A 26,662-nucleotide genomic window follows, 5' to 3' on the forward strand; every position below is an offset into this window, starting at 1 on the left:
TACTGTACATAAAATATCAAAAATTACACCAAATGTATATTACACACTCTAAATAATATATCAAAAAGGACAGTAAATATATATTACACTCTATTTAAAATATCAAAAACTACACCAAATATATATTATATAATTTACATAAAATATCAAATGTACACCAAATATATATTATATACTGTACATAAAATATCAAAAAGTACAGTAAATATATTTCATATGTTGTACATATAATATTAACTAAAAGTACACCAAATACATTTTACATACTGTACATAAAATATCAAAAATTTCAGTAAGTATATATTATCTACTGTACATAAAATATCAAAAAGTACACCAAATATGTGTTATATATACTGTAAATAAACTATCAAAATCTTCAGTAATTATATTTAACATACTGTACATAAAATATCAAAAATTACACCAAATGTATATTACACACTCTAAATAAAATATCAAAAAGGACAGTAAATATATATTACACTCTATTTAAAATATCAAAAACTACACCAAATATATATTATATAATTTACATAAAATATCAAAAGTACACCAAATATATATTATATACTGTACATAAAATATCAAAAAGTACAGTAAATATATTTCATATGTTGTACATATAATATTAACTAAAAGTACACCAAATACATTTTACATACTGTAAATAAAATATCAAAAATTACAGTAAGTATATATTATCTACTGTACGTAAAATATCAAAAAGTACACCAAATATGTGTTATATATACTGTAAATAAACTATCAAAATCTTCAGTAATTATATTTAATATACTGTACATAAAATATCAAAAATTACACCAAATGTATATTATACACTCTAAATAGAATATCAAAAAGGACAGTAAATATATATTACACTCTATGTAAAATATCGAAACTACACCAAATATATATTATATAATTTACATAAAATATCAAAAGTACACCAAATATATATTATATACTCTACATAAAATATCAAAAAGTACAGTAAATATATTTCATATGTTGTACATATAATATTAACTAAAAGTACACCAAATACATTTTACATACTGTAAATAAAATACCAAAAATTTCAGTAAGTATATATTATCTACTGTACATAAAATATCAAAAAGTACACCAAATATGTGTTATATATACTGAAAATAAACTATCAAAATCTTCAGTAATTATATTATATATACTGTACATAAAATATCAAAAATTACACCAAATGTATATTATACACTCTAAATAAAATATCAAAAAGGACAGTAAATATATATTACACTCTATTTAAAATATCAAAATCTACACCAAATATATATTATATAATTTACATAAAATATCAAAAGTACACCAAATATATATTATATACTCTACATAAAATATCAAAAAGTACAGTAAATATATTTCATATGTTGTACATATAATATTAACTAAAAGTACACCAAATACATTTTACATACTGTAAATAAAATATCAAAAATTACAGTAAGTATATATTATCTACTGTACATAAAATATCAAAAAGTACACCAAATATGTGTTATATACACTGTAAATAAACTATCAAAATCTTCAGTAATTATATTTAATATACTGTACATAAAATATCAAAAATTACACCAAATGTATATTACACACTCTAAATAATATATCAAAAAGGACAGTAAATATATATTACACTCTATTTAAAATATCAAAAACTACACCAAATATATATTATATAATTTACATAAAATATCAAATGTACACCAAATATATATTATATACTGTACATAAAATATCAAAAAGTACAGTAAATATATTTCATATGTTGTACATATAATATTAACTAAAAGTACACCAAATACATTTTACATACTGTAAATAAAATATCAAAAATTTCAGTAAGTATATATTATCTACTGTACATAAAATATCAAAAAGTACACCAAATATGTGTTATATATACTGTAAATAAACTATCAAAATCTTCAGTAATTATATTTAACATACTGTACATAAAATATCAAAAATTACACCAAATGTATATTACACACTCTAAATAAAATATCAAAAAGGACAGTAAATATATATTACACTCTATTTAAAATATCAAAAACTACACCAAATATATATTATATAATTTACATAAAATATCAAAAGTACACCAAATATATATTATATACTGTACATAAAATATCAAAAAGTACAGTAAATATATTTCATATGTTGTACATATAATATTAACTAAAAGTACACCAAATACATTTTACATACTGTAAATAAAATATCAAAAATTACAGTAAGTATATATTATCTACTGTACGTAAAATATCAAAAAGTACACCAAATATGTGTTATATATACTGTAAATAAACTATCAAAATCTTCAGTAATTATATTTAATATACTGTACATAAAATATCAAAAATTACACCAAATGTATATTATACACTCTAAATAGAATATCAAAAAGGACAGTAAATATATATTACACTCTATGTAAAATATCGAAACTACACCAAATATATATTATATAATTTACATAAAATATCAAAAGTACACCAAATATATATTATATACTCTACATAAAATATCAAAAAGTACAGTAAATATATTTCATATGTTGTACATATAATATTAACTAAAAGTACACCAAATACATTTTACATACTGTAAATAAAATACCAAAAATTTCAGTAAGTATATATTATCTACTGTACATAAAATATCAAAAAGTACACCAAATATGTGTTATATATACTGAAAATAAACTATCAAAATCTTCAGTAATTATATTATATATACTGTACATAAAATATCAAAAATTACACCAAATGTATATTATACACTCTAAATAAAATATCAAAAAGGACAGTAAATATATATTACACTCTATTTAAAATATCAAAATCTACACCAAATATATATTATATAATTTACATAAAATATCAAAAGTACACCAAATATATATTATATACTCTACATAAAATATCAAAAAGTACAGTAAATATATTTCATATGTTGTACATATATTAACTAAAAGTACACCAAATACATTTTACATACTGTAAATAAAATATCAAAAATTACAGTAAGTATATATTATCTACTGTACGTAAAATATCAAAAAGTACACCAAATATGTGTTATATATACTGTAAATAAACTATCAAAATCTTCAGTAATTATATTTAATATACTGTACATAAAATATCAAAAATTACACCAAATGTATATTATACACTCTAAATAGAATATCAAAAAGGACAGTAAATATATATTACACTCTATGTAAAATATCGAAACTACACCAAATATATATTATATAATTTACATAAAATATCAAAAGTACACCAAATATATATTATATACTCTACATAAAATATCAAAAAGTACAGTAAATATATTTCATATGTTGTACATATAATATTAACTAAAAGTACACCAAATACATTTTACATACTGTAAATAAAATACCAAAAATTTCAGTAAGTATATATTATCTACTGTACATAAAATATCAAAAAGTACACCAAATATGTGTTATATACACTGTAAATAAACTATCAAAACCTTCAGTAATTATATTTAATATACTGTACATAAAATATCAAAAATTACACCAAATGTATATTACACACTCTAAATAAAATATCAAAAAGGACAGTAAATATATATTACACTCTATTTAAAATATCAAAAACTACACCAAATATATATTATATAATTTACATAAAATATCAAAAGTACACCAAATATATATTATATACTGTACATAAAATATCAAAAAGTACAGTAAATATATTTCATATGTTGTACATATAATATTAACTAAAAGTACACCAAATACATTTTACATACTGTAAATAAAATATCAAAAATTTCAGTAAGTATATATTATCTACTGTACATAAAATATCAAAAAGTACACCAAATATGTGTTATATATACTGTAAATAAACTATCAAAATCTTCAGTAATTATATTTAATATACTGTACATAAAATATCAAAAATTACACCAAATGTATATTACACACTCTAAATAAAATATCAAAAAGGACAGTAAATATATATTACACTCTATTTAAAATATCAAAAACTACACCAAATATATATTATATAATTTACATAAAATATCAAAAGTACACCAAATATATATTATATACTGTACATAAAATATCAAAAAGTACAGTAAATATATTTCATATGTTGTACATATAATATTAACTAAAAGTACACCAAATACATTTTACATACTGTAAATAAAATATCAAAAATTACAGTAAGTATATATTATCTACTGTACGTAAAATATCAAAAAGTACACCAAATATGTGTTATATATACTGTAAATAAACTATCAAAATCTTCAGTAATTATATTTAATATACTGTAAATAAAATATCAAAAATTACACCAAATGTATATTATACACTCTAAATAGAATATCAAAAAGGACAGTAAATATATATTACACTCTATGTAAAATATCGAAACTACACCAAATATATATTATATAATTTACATAAAATATCAAAAGTACACCAAATATATATTATATACTCTACATAAAATATCAAAAAGTACAGTAAATATATTTCATATGTTGTACATATAATATTAACTAAAAGTACACCAAATACATTTTACATACTGTAAATAAAATACCAAAAATTTCAGTAAGTATATATTATCTACTGTACATAAAATATCAAAAAGTACACCAAATATGTGTTATATACACTGTAAATAAACTATCAAAATCTTCAGTAATTATATTTAATATACTGTACATAAAATATCAAAAATTACACCAAATGTATATTATACACTCTAAATTGAATATCAAAAAGGACAGTAAATATATATTACACTCTATGTAAAATATCAAAACTACACCAAATATATATTATATAATTTACATAAAATATCAAAAGTACACCAAATATATATTATATACTCTACATAAAATATCAAAAAGTACAGTAAATATATTTCATATGTTGTACATATAATATTAACTAAAGTTCACCAAATACATTTTACATACTGTAAATAAAATACCAAAAATTACAGTAAGTATATATTATCTACTGTACATAAAATATCAAAAAGTACACCAAATATGTGTTATATATACTGTAAATAAACTATCAAAATCTTCAGTAATTATATTTAATATACTGTACATAAAATATCAAAAATTACACCAAATGTATATTACACACTCTAAATAAAATATCAAAAAGGACAGTAAATATATATTACACTCTATTTAAAATATCAAAAACTACACCAAATATATATTATATAATTTACATAAAATATCAAAAGTACACCAAATATATATTATATACTGTACATAAAATATCAAAAAGTACAGTAAATATATTTCATATGTTGTACATATACTATTAACTAAAAGTACACCAAATACATTTTACATACTGTAAATAAAATATCAAAAATTACAGTAAGTATATATTATCTACTGTACGTAAAATATCAAAAAGTACACCAAATATGTGTTATATATACTGTAAATAAACTATCAAAATCTTCAGTAATTATATTTAATATACAGTACATAAAATATCAAAAATTACACCAAATGTATATTATACACTCTAAATAGAATATCAAAAAGGACAGTAAATATATATTACACTCTATGTAAAATATCGAAACTACACCAAATATATATTATATAATTTACATAAAATATCAAAAGTACACCAAATATATATTATATACTCTACATAAAATATCAAAAAGTACAGTAAATATATTTCATATGTTGTACATATAATATTAACTAAAAGTACACCAAATACATTTTACATACTGTAAATAAAATACCAAAAATTTCAGTAAGTATATATTATCTACTGTACATAAAATATCAAAAAGTACACCAAATATGTGTTATATACACTGTAAATAAACTATCAAAATCTTCAGTAATTATATTTAATATACTGTACATAAAATATCAAAAATTACACCAAATGTATATTATACACTCTAAATTGAATATCAAAAAGGACAGTAAATATATATTACACTCTATGTAAAATATCAAAACTACACCAAATATATATTATGTAATTTACATAAAATATCAAAAGTACACCAAATATATATTATATACTATACATAAAATATCAAAAAGTACAGTAAATATATTTCATATGTTGTACATATAATATTAACTAAAGTTCACCAAATACATTTTACATACTGTAAATAAAATACCAAAAATTACAGTAAGTATATATTATCTACTGTACATAAAATATCAAAAAGTACACCAAATATGTGTTATATATACTGTAAATAAACTATCAAAATCTTCAGTAATTATATTATATATACTGTACATAAAATATCAAAAATTACACCAAATGTATATTATACACTCTAAATTGAATATCAAAAAGGACAGTAAATATATATTACACTCTATGTAAAATATCGAAACTACACCAAATATATATTATATAATTTACATAAAATATCAAAAGTACACCAAATATATATTATATACTCTACATAAAATATCAAAAAGTACAGTAAATATATTTCATATGTTGTACATATAATATTAACTAAAGTTCACCAAATACATTTTACATACTGTAAATAAAATACCAAAAATTACAGTACGTATATATTATCTACTGTACATAAAATATCAAAAAGTACACCAAATATGTGTTATATATACTGTAAATAAACTATCAAAATCTTCAGTAATTATATTATATATACTGTACATAAAATATCAAAAATTACACCAAATGTATATTACACACTCTAAATAAAATATCAAAAAGGACAGTAAATATATATTACACTCTATTTAAAATATCAAAAACTACACCAAATATATATTATATAATTTACATAAAATATCAAATGTACACCAAATATATATTATATACTGTACATAAAATATCAAAAAGTACAGTAAATATATTTCATATGTTGTACATATAATATTAACTAAAAGTACACCAAATACATTTTACATACTGTAAATAAAATATCAAAAATTTCAGTAAGTATATATTATCTACTGTACGTAAAATATCAAAAAGTACACCAAATATGTGTTATATACACTGTAAATAAACTATCAAAATCTTCAGTAATTATATTTAATATACTGTACATAAAATATCAAAAATTACACCAAATGTATATTATACACTCTAAATAGAATATCAAAAAGGACAGTAAATATATATTACACTCTATGTAAAATATCGAAACTACACCAAATATATATTATATAATTTACATAAAATATCAAAAGTACACCAAATATATATTATATACTCTACATAAAATATCAAAAAGTACAGTAAATATATTTCATATGTTGTACATATAATATTAACTAAAAGTACACCAAATACATTTTACATACTGTAAATAAAATACCAAAAATTTCAGTAAGTATATATTATCTACTGTACATAAAATATCAAAAAGTACACCAAATATGTGTTATACACACTGTAAATAAACTATCAAAATCTTCAGTAATTATATTTAATATACTGTACATAAAATATCAAAAATTACACCAAATGTATATTATACACTCTAAATAGAATATCAAAAAGGACAGTAAATATATATTACACTCTATGTAAAATATCAAAACTACACCAAATATATATTATATAATTTACATAAAATATCAAAAGTACACCAAATATATATTATATACTCTACATAAAATATCAAAAAGTACAGTAAATATATTTCATATGTTGTACATATAATATTAACTAAAAGTACACCAAATACATTTTACATACTGTAAATAAAATACCAAAAATTACAGTAAGTATATATTATCTACTGTACATAAAATATCAAAAAGTACACCAAATATGTGTTATATACACTGTAAATAAACTATCAAAATCTTCAGTAATTATATTTAATATACTGTACATAAAATATCAAAAATTACACCAAATGTATATTACACACTCTAAATAATATATCAAAAAGGACAGTAAATATATATTACACTCTATTTAAAATATCAAAAACTACACCAAATATATATTATATAATTTACATAAAATATCAAATGTACACCAAATATATATTATATACTGTACATAAAATATCAAAAAGTACAGTAAATATATTTCATATGTTGTACATATAATATTAACTAAAAGTACACCAAATACATTTTACATACTGTAAATAAAATATCAAAAATTTCAGTAAGTATATATTATCTACTGTACATAAAATATCAAAAAGTACACCAAATATGTGTTATATATACTGTAAATAAACTATCAAAATCTTCAGTAATTATATTTAACATACTGTACATAAAATATCAAAAATTACACCAAATGTATATTACACACTCTAAATAAAATATCAAAAAGGACAGTAAATATATATTACACTCTATTTAAAATATCAAAAACTACACCAAATATATATTATATAATTTACATAAAATATCAAAAGTACACCAAATATATATTATATACTGTACATAAAATATCAAAAAGTACAGTAAATATATTTCATATGTTGTACATATAATATTAACTAAAAGTACACCAAATACATTTTACATACTGTAAATAAAATATCAAAAATTACAGTAAGTATATATTATCTACTGTACGTAAAATATCAAAAAGTACACCAAATATGTGTTATATATACTGTAAATAAACTATCAAAATCTTCAGTAATTATATTTAATATACTGTACATAAAATATCAAAAATTACACCAAATGTATATTATACACTCTAAATAGAATATCAAAAAGGACAGTAAATATATATTACACTCTATGTAAAATATCGAAACTACACCAAATATATATTATATAATTTACATAAAATATCAAAAGTACACCAAATATATATTATATACTCTACATAAAATATCAAAAAGTACAGTAAATATATTTCATATGTTGTACATATAATATTAACTAAAAGTACACCAAATACATTTTACATACTGTAAATAAAATACCAAAAATTTCAGTAAGTATATATTATCTACTGTACATAAAATATCAAAAAGTACACCAAATATGTGTTATACACACTGTAAATAAACTATCAAAATCTTCAGTAATTATATTTAATATACTGTACATAAAATATCAAAAATTACACCAAATGTATATTATACACTCTAAATAGAATATCAAAAAGGACAGTAAATATATATTACACTCTATGTAAAATATCAAAACTACACCAAATATATATTATATAATTTACATAAAATATCAAAAGTACACCAAATATATATTATATACTCTACATAAAATATCAAAAAGTACAGTAAATATATTTCATATGTTGTACATATAATATTAACTAAAAGTACACCAAATACATTTTACATACTGTAAATAAAATACCAAAAATTACAGTAAGTATATATTATCTACTGTACATAAAATATCAAAAAGTACACCAAATATGTGTTATATACACTGTAAATAAACTATCAAAATCTTCAGTAATTATATTTAATATACTGTACATAAAATATCAAAAATTACACCAAATGTATATTACACACTCTAAATAATATATCAAAAAGGACAGTAAATATATATTACACTCTATTTAAAATATCAAAAACTACACCAAATATATATTATATAATTTACATAAAATATCAAATGTACACCAAATATATATTATATACTGTACATAAAATATCAAAAAGTACAGTAAATATATTTCATATGTTGTACATATAATATTAACTAAAAGTACACCAAATACATTTTACATACTGTAAATAAAATATCAAAAATTTCAGTAAGTATATATTATCTACTGTACATAAAATATCAAAAAGTACACCAAATATGTGTTATATATACTGTAAATAAACTATCAAAATCTTCAGTAATTATATTTAACATACTGTACATAAAATATCAAAAATTACACCAAATGTATATTACACACTCTAAATAAAATATCAAAAAGGACAGTAAATATATATTACACTCTATTTAAAATATCAAAAACTACACCAAATATATATTATATAATTTACATAAAATATCAAAAGTACACCAAATATATATTATATACTGTACATAAAATATCAAAAAGTACAGTAAATATATTTCATATGTTGTACATATAATATTAACTAAAAGTACACCAAATACATTTTACATACTGTAAATAAAATATCAAAAATTACAGTAAGTATATATTATCTACTGTACGTAAAATATCAAAAAGTACACCAAATATGTGTTATATATACTGTAAATAAACTATCAAAATCTTCAGTAATTATATTTAATATACTGTACATAAAATATCAAAAATTACACCAAATGTATATTATACACTCTAAATAGAATATCAAAAAGGACAGTAAATATATATTACACTCTATGTAAAATATCGAAACTACACCAAATATATATTATATAATTTACATAAAATATCAAAAGTACACCAAATATATATTATATACTCTACATAAAATATCAAAAAGTACAGTAAATATATTTCATATTTTGTACATATAATATTAACTAAAAGTACACCAAATACATTTTACATACAGTAAATAAAATACCAAAAATTTCAGTAAGTATATATTATCTACTGTACATAAAATATCAAAAAGTACACCAAATATGTGTTATATACACTGTAAATAAACTATCAAAATCTTCAGTAATTATATTTAATATACTGTACATAAAATATCAAAAATTACACCAAATGTATATTATACACTCTAAATTGAATATCAAAAAGGACAGTAAATATATATTACACTCTATGTAAAATATCAAAACTACACCAAATATATATTATATAATTTACATAAAATATCAAAAGTACACCAAATATATATTATATACTCTACATAAAATATCAAAAAGTACAGTAAATATATTTCATATGTTGTACATATAATATTAACTAAAGTTCACCAAATACATTTTACATACTGTAAATAAAATACCAAAAATTACAGTAAGTATATATTATCTACTGTACATAAAATATCAAAAAGTACACCAAATATGTGTTATATATACTGTAAATAAACTATCAAAATCTTCAGTAATTATATTATATATACTGTACATAAAATATCAAAAATTACACCAAATGTATATTATACACTCTAAATAAAATATCAAAATGGACAGTAAATATATATTACACTCTATTTAAAATATCAAAATCTACACCAAATATATATTATATAATTTACATAAAATATCAAAAGTACACCAAATATATATTATATAGTCTACATAAAATATCAAAAAGTACAGTAAATATATTTCATATGTTGTACATATAATATTAACTAAAAGTACACCAAATACATTTTACATACTGTAAATAAAATATCAAAAATTACAGTAAGTATATATTATCTACTGTACATAAAATATCAAAAAGTACACCAAAAATGTGTTATATACACTGTAAATAAACTATCAAAATCTTCAGTAATTATATTTAATATACTGTACATAAAATATCAAAAATTACACCAAATGTATATTACACACTCTAAATAAAATATCAAAAAGGACAGTAAATATATATTACACTCTATTTAAAATATCAAAAACTACACCAAATATATATTATATAATTTACATAAAATATCAAAATTACACCAAATATATATTATATACTGTACATAAAATATCAAAAAGTACAGTAAATATATTTCATATGTTGTACATATAATATTAACTAAAAGTACACCAAATACATTTTACATACTGTAAATAAAATATCAAAAATTTCAGTAAGTATATATTATCTACTGTACATAAAATATCAAAAAGTACACCAAATATGTGTTATATATACTGTAAATAAACTATCAAAATCTTCAGTAATTATATTTAATATACTGTACATAAAATATCAAAAATTACACCAAATGTATATTACACACTCTAAATAAAATATCAAAAAGGACAGTAAATATATATTACACTCTATTTAAAATATCAAAAACTACACCAAATATATATTATATAATTTACATAAAATATCAAAAGTACACCAAATATATATTATATACTGTACATAAAATATCAAAAAGTACAGTAAATATATTTCATATGTTGTACATATAATATTAACTAAAAGTACACCAAATACATTTTACATACTGTAAATAAAATATCAAAAATTACAGTAAGTATATATTATCTACTGTACGTAAAATATCAAAAAGTACACCAAATATGTGTTATATATACTGTAAATAAACTATCAAAATCTTCAGTAATTATATTTAATATACTGTACATAAAATATCAAAAATTACACCAAATGTATATTATACACTCTAAATAGAATATCAAAAAGGACAGTAAATATATATTACACTCTATGTAAAATATCGAAACTACACCAAATATATATTATATAATTTACATAAAATATCAAAAGTACACCAAATATATATTATATACTCTACATAAAATATCAAAAAGTACAGTAAATATATTTCATATGTTGTACATATAATATTAACTAAAAGTACACCAAATACATTTTACATACTGTAAATAAAATACCAAAAATTACAGTAAGTATATATTATCTACTGTACATAAAATATCAAAAAGTACACCAAATATGTGTTATATACACTGTAAATAAACTATCAAAATCTTCAGTAATTATATTTAATATACTGTACATAAAATATCAAAAATTACACCAAATGTATATTATACACTCTAAATTGAATATCAAAAAGGACAGTAAATATATATTACACTCTATGTAAAATATCAAAACTACACCAAATATATATTATATAATTTACATAAAATATCAAAAGTACACCAAATATATATTATATACTCTACATAAAATATCAAAAAGTACAGTAAATATATTTCATATGTTGTACATATAATATTAACTAAAGTTCACCAAATACATTTTACATACTGTAAATAAAATACCAAAAATTACAGTAAGTATATATTATCTACTGTACATAAAATATCAAAAAGTACACCAAATATGTGTTATATATACTGTAAATAAACTATCAAAATCTTCAGTAATTATATTTAATATACTGTACATAAAATATCAAAAATTACACCAAATGTATATTACACACTCTAAATAAAATATCAAAAAGGACAGTAAATATATATTACACTCTATTTAAAATATCAAAAACTACACCAAATATATATTATATAATTTACATAAAATATCAAAAGTACACCAAATATATATTATATACTGTACATAAAATATCAAAAAGTACAGTAAATATATTTCATATGTTGTACATATACTATTAACTAAAAGTACACCAAATACATTTTACATACTGTAAATAAAATATCAAAAATTACAGTAAGTATATATTATCTACTGTACGTAAAATATCAAAAAGTACACCAAATATGTGTTATATATACTGTAAATAAACTATCAAAATCTTCAGTAATTATATTTAATATACAGTACATAAAATATCAAAAATTACACCAAATGTATATTATACACTCTAAATAGAATATCAAAAAGGACAGTAAATATATATTACACTCTATGTAAAATATCGAAACTACACCAAATATATATTATATAATTTACATAAAATATCAAAAGTACACCAAATATATATTATATACTCTACATAAAATATCAAAAAGTACAGTAAATATATTTCATATGTTGTACATATAATATTAACTAAAAGTACACCAAATACATTTTACATACTGTAAATAAAATACCAAAAATTTCAGTAAGTATATATTATCTACTGTACATAAAATATCAAAAAGTACACCAAATATGTGTTATATACACTGTAAATAAACTATCAAAATCTTCAGTAATTATATTTAATATACTATACATAAAATATCAAAAATTACACCAAATGTATATTATACACTCTAAATTGAATATCAAAAAGGACAGTAAATATATATTACACTCTATGTAAAATATCAAAACTACACCAAATATATATTATGTAATTTACATAAAATATCAAAAGTACACCAAATATATATTATATACTATACATAAAATATCAAAAAGTACAGTAAATATATTTCATATGTTGTACATATAATATTAACTAAAGTTCACCAAATACATTTTACATACTGTAAATAAAATACCAAAAATTACAGTAAGTATATATTATCTACTGTACATAAAATATCAAAAAGTACACCAAATATGTGTTATATATACTGTAAATAAACTATCAAAATCTTCAGTAATTATATTATATATACTGTACATAAAATATCAAAAATTACACCAAATGTATATTATACACTCTAAATTGAATATCAAAAAGGACAGTAAATATATATTACACTCTATGTAAAATATCGAAACTACACCAAATATATATTATATAATTTACATAAAATATCAAAAGTACACCAAATATATATTATATACTCTACATAAAATATCAAAAAGTACAGTAAATATATTTCATATGTTGTACATATAATATTAACTAAAGTTCACCAAATACATTTTACATACTGTAAATAAAATACCAAAAATTACAGTACGTATATATTATCTACTGTACATAAAATATCAAAAAGTACACCAAATATGTGTTATATATACTGTAAATAAACTATCAAAATCTTCAGTAATTATATTATATATACTGTACATAAAATATCAAAAATTACACCAAATGTATATTACACACTCTAAATAAAATATCAAAAAGGACAGTAAATTTATATTACACTCTATTTAAAATATCAAAAACGACACCAAATATATATTATATAATTTACATAAAATATCAAATGTACACCAAATATATATTATATACTGTACATAAAATATCAAAAAGTACAGTAAATATATTTCATATGTTGTACATATAATATTAACTAAAAGTACACCAAATACATTTTACATACTGTAAATAAAATATCAAAAATTTCAGTAAGTATATATTATCTACTGTACGTAAAATATCAAAAAGTACACCAAATATGTGTTATATACACTGTAAATAAACTATCAAAATCTTCAGTAATTATATTTAATATACTGTACATAAAATATCAAAAATTACACCAAATGTATATTATACACTCTAAATAGAATATCAAAAAGGACAGTAAATATATATTACACTCTATGTAAAATATCGAAACTACACCAAATATATATTATATAATTTACATAAAATATCAAAAGTACACCAAATATATATTATATACTCTACATAAAATATCAAAAAGTACAGTAAATATATTTCATATGTTGTACATATAATATTAACTAAAAGTACACCAAATACATTTTACATACTGTAAATAAAATACCAAAAATTTCAGTAAGTATATATTATCTACTGTACATAAAATATCAAAAAGTACACCAAATATGTGTTATACACACTGTAAATAAACTATCAAAATCTTCAGTAATTATATTTAATATACTGTACATAAAATATCAAAAATTACACCAAATGTATATTATACACTCTAAATAGAATATCAAAAAGGACAGTAAATATATATTACACTCTATGTAAAATATCAAAACTACACCAAATATATATTATATAATTTACATAAAATATCAAAAGTACACCAAATATATATTATATACTCTACATAAAATATCAAAAAGTACAGTAAATATATTTCATATGTTGTACATATAATATTAACTAAAAGTACACCAAATACATTTTACATACTGTAAATAAAATACCAAAAATTACAGTAAGTATATATTATCTACTGTACATAAAATATCAAAAAGTACACCAAATATGTGTTATATACACTGTAAATAAACTATCAAAATCTTCAGTAATTATATTTAATATACTGTACATAAAATATCAAAAATTACACCAAATGTATATTACACACTCTAAATAATATATCAAAAAGGACAGTAAATATATATTACACTCTATTTAAAATATCAAAAACTACACCAAATATATATTATATAATTTACATAAAATATCAAATGTACACCAAATATATATTATATACTGTACATAAAATATCAAAAAGTACAGTAAATATATTTCATATGTTGTACATATAATATTAACTAAAAGTACACCAAATACATTTTACATACTGTAAATAAAATATCAAAAATTTCAGTAAGTATATATTATCTACTGCACATAAAATATCAAAAAGTACACCAAATATGTGTTATATATACTGTAAATAAACTATCAAAATCTTCAGTAATTATATTTAACATACTGTACATAAAATATCAAAAATTACACCAAATGTATATTACACACTCTAAATAAAATATCAAAAAGGACAGTAAATATATATTACACTCTATTTAAAATATCAAAAACTACACCAAATATATATTATATAATTTACATAAAATATCAAAAGTACACCAAATATATATTATATACTGTACATAAAATATCAAAAAGTACAGTAAATATATTTCATATGTTGTACATATAATATTAACTAAAAGTACACCAAATACATTTTACATACTGTAAATAAAATATCAAAAATTACAGTAAGTATATATTATCTACTGTACGTAAAATATCAAAAAGTACACCAAATATGTGTTATATATACTGTAAATAAACTATCAAAATCTTCAGTAATTATATTTAATATACTGTACATAAAATATCAAAAATTACACCAAATGTATATTATACACTCTAAATAGAATATCAAAAAGGACAGTAAATATATATTACACTCTATGTAAAATATCGAAACTACACCAAATATATATTATATAATTTACATAAAATATCAAAAGTACACCAAATATATATTATATACTCTACATAAAATATCAAAAAGTACAGTAAATATATTTCATATGTTGTACATATAATATTAACTAAAAGTACACCAAATACATTTTACATACTGTAAATAAAATACCAAAAATTTCAGTAAGTATATATTATCTACTGTACATAAAATATCAAAAAGTACACCAAATATGTGTTATATACACTGTAAATAAACTATCAAAATCTTCAGTAATTATATTTAATATACTGTACATAAAATATCAAAAATTACACCAAATGTATATTATACACTCTAAATTGAATATCAAAAAGGACAGTAAATATATATTACACTCTATGTAAAATATCAAAACTACACCAAATATATATTATATAATTTACATAAAATATCAAAAGTACACCAAATATATATTATATACTCTACATAAAATATCAAAAAGTACAGTAAATATATTTCATATGTTGTACATATAATATTAACTAAAGTTCACCAAATACATTTTACATACTGTAAATAAAATACCAAAAATTACAGTAAGTATATATTATCTACTGTACATAAAATATCAAAAAGTACACCAAATATGTGTTATATATACTGTAAATAAACTATCAAAATCTTCAGTAATTATATTATATATACTGTACATAAAATATCAAAAATTACACCAAATGTATATTATACACTCTAAATAAAATATCAAAATGGACAGTAAATATATATTACACTCTATTTAAAATATCAAAATCTACACCAAATATATATTATATAATTTACATAAAATATCAAAAGTACACCAAATATATATTATATAGTCTACATAAAATATCAAAAAGTACAGTAAATATATTTCATATGTTGTACATATAATATTAACTAAAAGTACACCAAATACATTTTACATACTGTAAATAAAATATCAAAAATTACAGTAAGTATATATTATCTACTGTACATAAAATATCAAAAAGTACACCAAAAATGTGTTATATACACTGTAAATAAACTATCAAAATCTTCAGTAATTATATTTAATATACTGCACATAAAATATCAAAAATTACACCAAATGTATATTACACACTCTAAATAAAATATCAAAAAGGACAGTAAATATATATTACACTCTATTTAAAATATCAAAAACTACACCAAATATATATTATATAATTTACATAAAATATCAAAAGTACACCAAATATATATTATATACTGTACATAAAATATCAAAAAGTACAGTAAATATATTTCATATGTTGTACATATAATATTAACTAAAAGTACACCAAATACATTTTACATACTGTAAATAAAATATCAAAAATTTCAGTAAGTATATATTATCTACTGTACATAAAATATCAAAAAGTACACCAAATATGTGTTATATATACTGTAAATAAACTATCAAAATCTTCAGTAATTATATTTAATATACTGTACATAAAATATCAAAAATTACACCAAATGTATATTACAAACTCTAAATAAAATATCAAAAAGGACAGTAAATATATATTACACTCTATTTAAAATATCAAAAACTACAGCAAATATATATTATATAATTTACATAAAATATCAAAAGTACACCAAATATATATTATATACTGTACATAAAATATCAAAAAGTACAGTAAATATATTTCATATGTTGTACATATAATATTAACTAAAAGTACACCAAATACATTTTACATACTGTAAATAAAATATCAAAAATTACACTAAGTATATATTATCTACTGTACATAAAATATCAAAAAGTACACCAAATATGTGTTATATACACTGTAAATAAACTATCAAAATCTTCAGTAATTATATTTAATATACTGTACATAAAATATCAAAAATTACACCAAATGTATATTATACACTCTAAATAGAATATCAAAAAGGACAGTAAATATATATTACACTCTATGTAAAATATCGAAACTACACCAAATATATATTATATAATTTACATAAAATATCAAAAGTACACCAAATATATATTATATACTCTACATAAAATATCAAAAAGTACAGTAAATATATTTCATATGTTGTACATATAATATTAACTAAAAGTACACCAAATACATTTTACATACTGTAAATAAATTATCAAAAATTACAGTAAGTATATATTATCTACTGTACATAAAATATCAAAAAGTACACCAAATATGTGTTATATATACTGTAAATAAACTATCAAAATCTTCAGTAATTATATTTAATATACTGTACATAAAATATCAAAAATTACACCAAATGTATATTACACACTCTAAATAAAATATCAAAAAGGACAGTAAATATATATTACACTCTATTTAAAATATCAAAAACTACACCAAATATATATTATATAATTTACATAAAATATCAAAAGTACACCAAATATATATTATATACTGTACATAAAATATCAAAAAGTACAGTAAATATATTTCATATGTTGTACATATAATATTAACTAAAAGTACACCAAATACATTTTACATACTGTAAATAAAATATCAAAAATTACAGTAAGTATATATTATCTACTGTACATAAAATATCAAAAAGTACACCAAATATGTGTTATATATACTGTAAATAAACTATCAAAATCTCCAGTAATTATATTTAATATACTGTACATAAAATATCAAAAATTACACCAAATGTATATTACACACTCTAAATAAAATATCAAAAAGGACAGTAAATATATATTACACTCTATTTAAAATATCAAAAACTACACCAAATATATATTATATAATTTACATAAAATATCAAAAGTACACCAAATATATATTATATACTGTACATAAAATATCAAAAAGTACAGTAAATATATTTCATATGTTGTACATATAATATTAACTAAAAGTACACCAAATACATTTTACATACTGTAAATAAAATACCAAAATTACAGTAAGTATATATTATCTACTGTACATAAAATATCAAAAAGTACACCAAATATGTGTTATATACACTGTAAATAAACTATCAAAACCTTCAGTAATTATATTTAATATACTGTAAATAAAATATCAAAAATTACACCAAATGTATATTACACACTCTAAATAAAATATCAAAAAGGACAGTAAATATATATTACACTCTATTTAAAATATCAAAAACTACACCAAATATATATTATATAATTTACATAAAATATCAAAAGTACACCAAATATATATTATATACTGTACATAAAATATCAAAAAGTACAGTAAATATATTTCATATGTTGTACATATAATATTAACTAAAAGTACACCAAATACATTTTACATACTGTAAATAAAATACCAAAAATTACAGTAAGTATATATTATCTACTGTACATAAAATATCAAAAAGTACACCAAATATGTGTTATATACACTGTAAATAAACTATCAAAATCTTCAGTAATTATATTTAATATACTGTACATAAAATATCAAAAATTACACCAAATGTATATTACACACTCTAAATAAAATATCAAAAAGGACAGTAAATATATATTACACTCTATTTAAAATATCAAAAACTACACCAAATATATATTATATAATTTACATAAAATATCAAAAGTACACCAAATATATATTATATACTGTACATAAAATATCAAAATGTACAGTAAATATATTTCATATGTTGTACATATAATATTAACTAAAAGTACACCAAATACATTTTACATACTGTAAATAAATTATCAAAAATTTCAGTAAGTATATATTATCTACTGTACATAAAATATCAAAAAGTACACCAAATATGTGTTATATATACTGTAAATAAACTATCAAAATCTTCAGTAATTATATTTAATATACTGTACATAAAATATCAAAAATTACACCAAATGTATATTACACACTCTAAATAAAATATCAAAAAGGACAGTAAATATATATTACACTCTATTTAAAATATCAAAAACTACACCAAATATATATTATATAATTTACATAAAATATCAAAAGTACACCAAATATATATTATATACTGTACATAAAATATCAAAAAGTACAGTAAATATATTTCATATGTTGTACATATAATATTAACTAAAAGTACACCAAATACATTTTACATACTGTAAATAAAATATCAAAAATTACAGTAAGTATATATTATCTACTGTACGTAAAATATCAAAAAGTACACCAAATATGTGTTATATATACTGTAAATAAACTATCAAAATCTTCAGTAATTATATTTAATATACTGTACATAAAATATCAAAAATTACACCAAATGTATATTATACACTCTAAATAGAATATCAAAAAGGACAGTAAATATATATTACACTCTATGTAAAATATCGAAACTACACCAAATATATATTATATAATTTACATAAAATATCAAAAGTACACCAAATATATATTATATACTCTACATAAAATATCAAAAAGTACAGTAAATATATTTCATATGTTGTACATATAATATTAACTAAAAGTACACCAAATACATTTTACATACTGTAAATAAAATACCAAAAATTTCAGTAAGTATATATTATCTACTGTACATAAAATATCAAAAAGTACACCAAATATGTGTTATATACACTGTAAATAAACTATCAAAATCTTCAGTAATTATATTTAATATACTGTACATAAAATATCAAAAATTACACCAAATGTATATTATACACTCTAAATTGAATATCAAAAAGGACAGTAAATATATATTACACTCTATGTAAAATATCAAAACTACACCAAATATATATTATATAATTTACATAAAATATCAAAAGTACACCAAATATATATTATATACTCTACATAAAATATCAAAAAGTACAGTAAATATATTTCATATGTTGTACATATAATATTAACTAAAGTTCACCAAATACATTTTACATACTGTAAATAAAATACCAAAAATTACAGTAAGTATATATTATCTACTGTACATAAAATATCAAAAAGTACACCAAATATGTGTTATATATACTGTAAATAAACTATCAAAATCTTCAGTAATTATATTTAATATACTGTACATAAAATATCAAAAATTACACCAAATGTATATTACACACTCTAAATAAAATATCAAAAAGGACAGTAAATATATATTACACTCTATTTAAAATATCAAAAACTACACCAAATATATATTATATAATTTACATAAAATATCAAAAGTACACCAAATATATATTATATACTGTACATAAAATATCAAAAAGTACAGTAAATATATTTCATATGTTGTACATATACTATTAACTAAAAGTACACCAAATACATTTTACATACTGTAAATAAAATATCAAAAATTACAGTAAGTATATATTATCTACTGTACGTAAAATATCAAAAAGTACACCAAATATGTGTTATATATACTGTAAATAAACTATCAAAATCTTCAGTAATTATATTTAATATACAGTACATAAAATATCAAAAATTACACCAAATGTATATTATACACTCTAAATAGAATATCAAAAAGGACAGTAAATATATATTACACTCTATGTAAAATATCGAAACTACACCAAATATATATTATATAATTTACATAAAATATCAAAAGTACACCAAATATATATTATATACTCTACATAAAATATCAAAAAGTACAGTAAATATATTTCATATGTTGTACATATAATATTAACTAAAAGTACACCAAATACATTTTACATACTGTAAATAAAATACCAAAAATTTCAGTAAGTATATATTATCTACTGTACATAAAATATCAAAAAGTACACCAAATATGTGTTATATACACTGTAAATAAACTATCAAAATCTTCAGTAATTATATTTAATATACTGTACATAAAATATCAAAAATTACACCAAATGTATATTATACACTCTAAATTGAATATCAAAAAGGACAGTAAATATATATTACACTCTATGTAAAATATCAAAACTACACCAAATATATATTATGTAATTTACATAAAATATCAAAAGTACACCAAATATATATTATATACTCTACATAAAATATCAAAAAGTACAGTAAATATATTTCATATGTTGTACATATAATATTAACTAAAGTTCACCAAATACATTTTACATACTGTAAATAAAATACCAAAAATTACAGTAAGTATATATTATCTACTGTACATAAAATATCAAAAAGTACACCAAATATGTGTTATATATACTGTAAATAAACTATCAAAATCTTCAGTAATTATATTATATATACTGTACATAAAATATCAAAAATTACACCAAATGTATATTATACACTCTAAATTGAATATCAAAAAGGACAGTAAATATATATTACACTCTATGTAAAATATCGAAACTACACCAAATATATATTATATAATTTACATAAAATATCAAAAGTACACCAAATATATATTATATACTCAACATAAAATATCAAAAAGTACAGTAAATATATTTCATATGTTGTACATATAATATTAACTAAAGTTCACCAAATACATTTTACATACTGTAAATAAAATACCAAAAATTACAGTAAGTATATATTATCTACTGTACATAAAATATCAAAAAGTACACCAAATATGTGTTATATATACTGTAAATAAACTATCAAAATCTTCAGTAATTATATTATATATACTGTACATAAAATATCAAAAATTACACCAAATGTATATTATACACTCTAAATAAAATATCAAAAAGGACAGTAAATATATATTACACTCTATTTAAAATATCAAAATCTACACCAAATATATATTATATAATTTACATAAAATATCAAAAGTACACCAAATATATATTATATAGTCTACATAAAATATCAAAAAGTACAGTAAATATATTTCATATGTTGTACATATAATATTAACTAAAAGTACACCAAATACATTTTACATACTGTAAATAAAATATCAAAAATTACAGTAAGTATATATTATCTACTGTACATAAAATATCAAAAAGTACACCAAAAATGTGTTATATACACTGTAAATAAACTATCAAAATCTTCAGTAATTATATTTAATATACTGTACATAAAATATCAAAAATTACACCAAATGTATATTATACACTCTAAATAAAATATCAAAAAGGACAGTAAATATATATTACACTCTATTTAAAATATCAAAAACTACACCAAATATATATTATATAATTTACATAAAATATCAAAAGTACACCAAATATATATTATATACTGTACATAAAATATCAAAAAGTACAGTAAATATATTTCATATGTTGTACATATAATATTAACTAAAAGTACACCAAATACATTTTACATACTGTAAATAAAATATCAAAAATTACAGTAAGTATATATTATCTACTGTACATAAAATATCAAAAAGTACACCAAATATGTGTTATATATACTGTAAATAAACTATCAAAATCTCCAGTAATTATATTTAATATACTGTACATAAAATATCAAAAATTACACCAAATGTATATTACACACTCTAAATAAAATATCAAAAAGGACAGTAAATATATATTACACTCTATTTAAAATATCAAAAACTACACCAAATATATATTATATAATTTACATAAAATATCAAAAGTACACCAAATATATATTATATACTGTACATAAAATATCAAAAAGTACAGTAAATATATTTCATATGTTGTACATATAATATTAACTAAAAGTACACCAAATACATTTTACATACTGTAAATAAAATACCAAAAATTTCAGTAAGTATATATTATCTACTGTACATAAAATATCAAAAAGTACACCAAATATGTGTTATATACACTGTAAATAAACTATCAAAACCTTCAGTAATTATATTTAATATACTGTACATAAAATATCAAAAATTACACCAAATGTATATTACACACTCTAAATAAAATATGAAAAAGGACAGTAAATATATATTACACTCTATTTAAAATATCAAAAACTACACCAAATATATATTATATAATTTACATAAAATATCAAAAGTACACCAAATATATATTATATACTGTACATAAAATATCAAAAAGTACAGTAAATATATTTCATATGTTGTACATATAATATTAACTAAAAGTACACCAAATACATTTTACATACTGTAAATAAAATACCAAAAATTACAGTAAGTATATATTATCTACTGTACATAAAATATCAAAAAGTACACCAAATATGTGTTATATACACTGTAAATAAACTATCAAAATCTTCAGTAATTATATTTAATATACTATACATAAAATATCAAAAATTACACCAAATGTATATTACACACTCTAAATAAAATATCAAAAAGACAGTAAATATATATTACACTCTATTTAAAATATCAAAAACTACACCAAATATATATTATATAATTTACATAAAATATCAAAAGTACACCAAATATATATTATATACTGTACATAAAATATCAAAAAGTACAGTAAATATATTTCATATGTTGTACATATAATATTAACTAAAAGTACACCAAATACATTTTACATACTGTAAATAAAATATCAAAAATTTCAGTAAGTATATATTATCTACTGTACATAAAATATCAAAAAGTACACCAAATATGTGTTATATATACTGTAAATAAACTATCAAAATCTTCAGTAATTATATTTAATATACTGTACATAAAATATCAAAAATTACACCAAATGTATATTACACACTCTAAATAAAATATCAAAAAGGACAGTAAATATATATTACACTCTATTTAAAATATCAAAAACTACACCAAATATATATTATATAATTTACATAAAATATCAAAAGTACACCAAATATATATTATATACTGTACATAAAATATCAAAAAGTACAGTAAATATATTTCATATGTTGTACATATAATATTAACTAAAAGTACACCAAATACATTTTACATACTGTAAATAAAATATCAAAAATTACAGTAAGTATATATTATCTACTGTACGTAAAATATCAAAAAGTACACCAAATATGTGTTATATATACTGTAAATAAACTATCAAAATCTTCAGTAATTATATTTAATATACTGTACATAAAATATCAAAAATTACACCAAATGTATATTATACACTCTAAATAGAATATCAAAAAGGACAGTAAATATATATTACACTCTATGTAAAATATCGAAACTACACCAAATATATATTATATAATTTACATAAAATATCAAAAGTACACCAAATATATATTATATACTCTACATAAAATATCAAAAAGTACAGTAAATTTATTTCATATGTTGTACATATAATATTAACTAAAAGTACACCAAATACATTTTACATACTGTAAATAAAATACCAAAAATTTCAGTAAGTATATATTATCTACTGTACATAAAATATCAAAAAGTACACCAAATATGTGTTATATACACTGTAAATAAACTATCAAAGTCTTCAGTAATTATATTTAATATACTGTACATAAAATATCAAAAATTACACCAAATGTATATTATACACTCTAAATTGAATATCAAAAAGGACAGTAAATATATATTACACTCTATGTAAAATATCAAAACTACACCAAATATATATTATATAATTTACATAAAATATCAAAAGTACACCAAATATATATTATATACTCTACATAAAATATCAAAAAGTACAGTAAATATATTTCATATGTTGTACATATAATATTAACTAAAGTTCACCAAATACATTTTACATACTGTAAATAAAATACCAAAAATTACAGTAAGTATATATTATCTACTGTACATAAAATATCAAAAAGTACACCAAATATGTGTTATATATACTGTAAATAAACTATCAAAATCTTCAGTAATTATATTTAATATACTGTACATAAAATATCAAAAATTACACCAAATGTATATTACA

This window comes from Pan paniscus, chromosome 17 (assembly GCF_029289425.2).
Source record: "Pan paniscus chromosome 17, NHGRI_mPanPan1-v2.0_pri, whole genome shotgun sequence".
Lineage (NCBI taxonomy): Eukaryota > Metazoa > Chordata > Mammalia > Primates > Hominidae > Pan > Pan paniscus.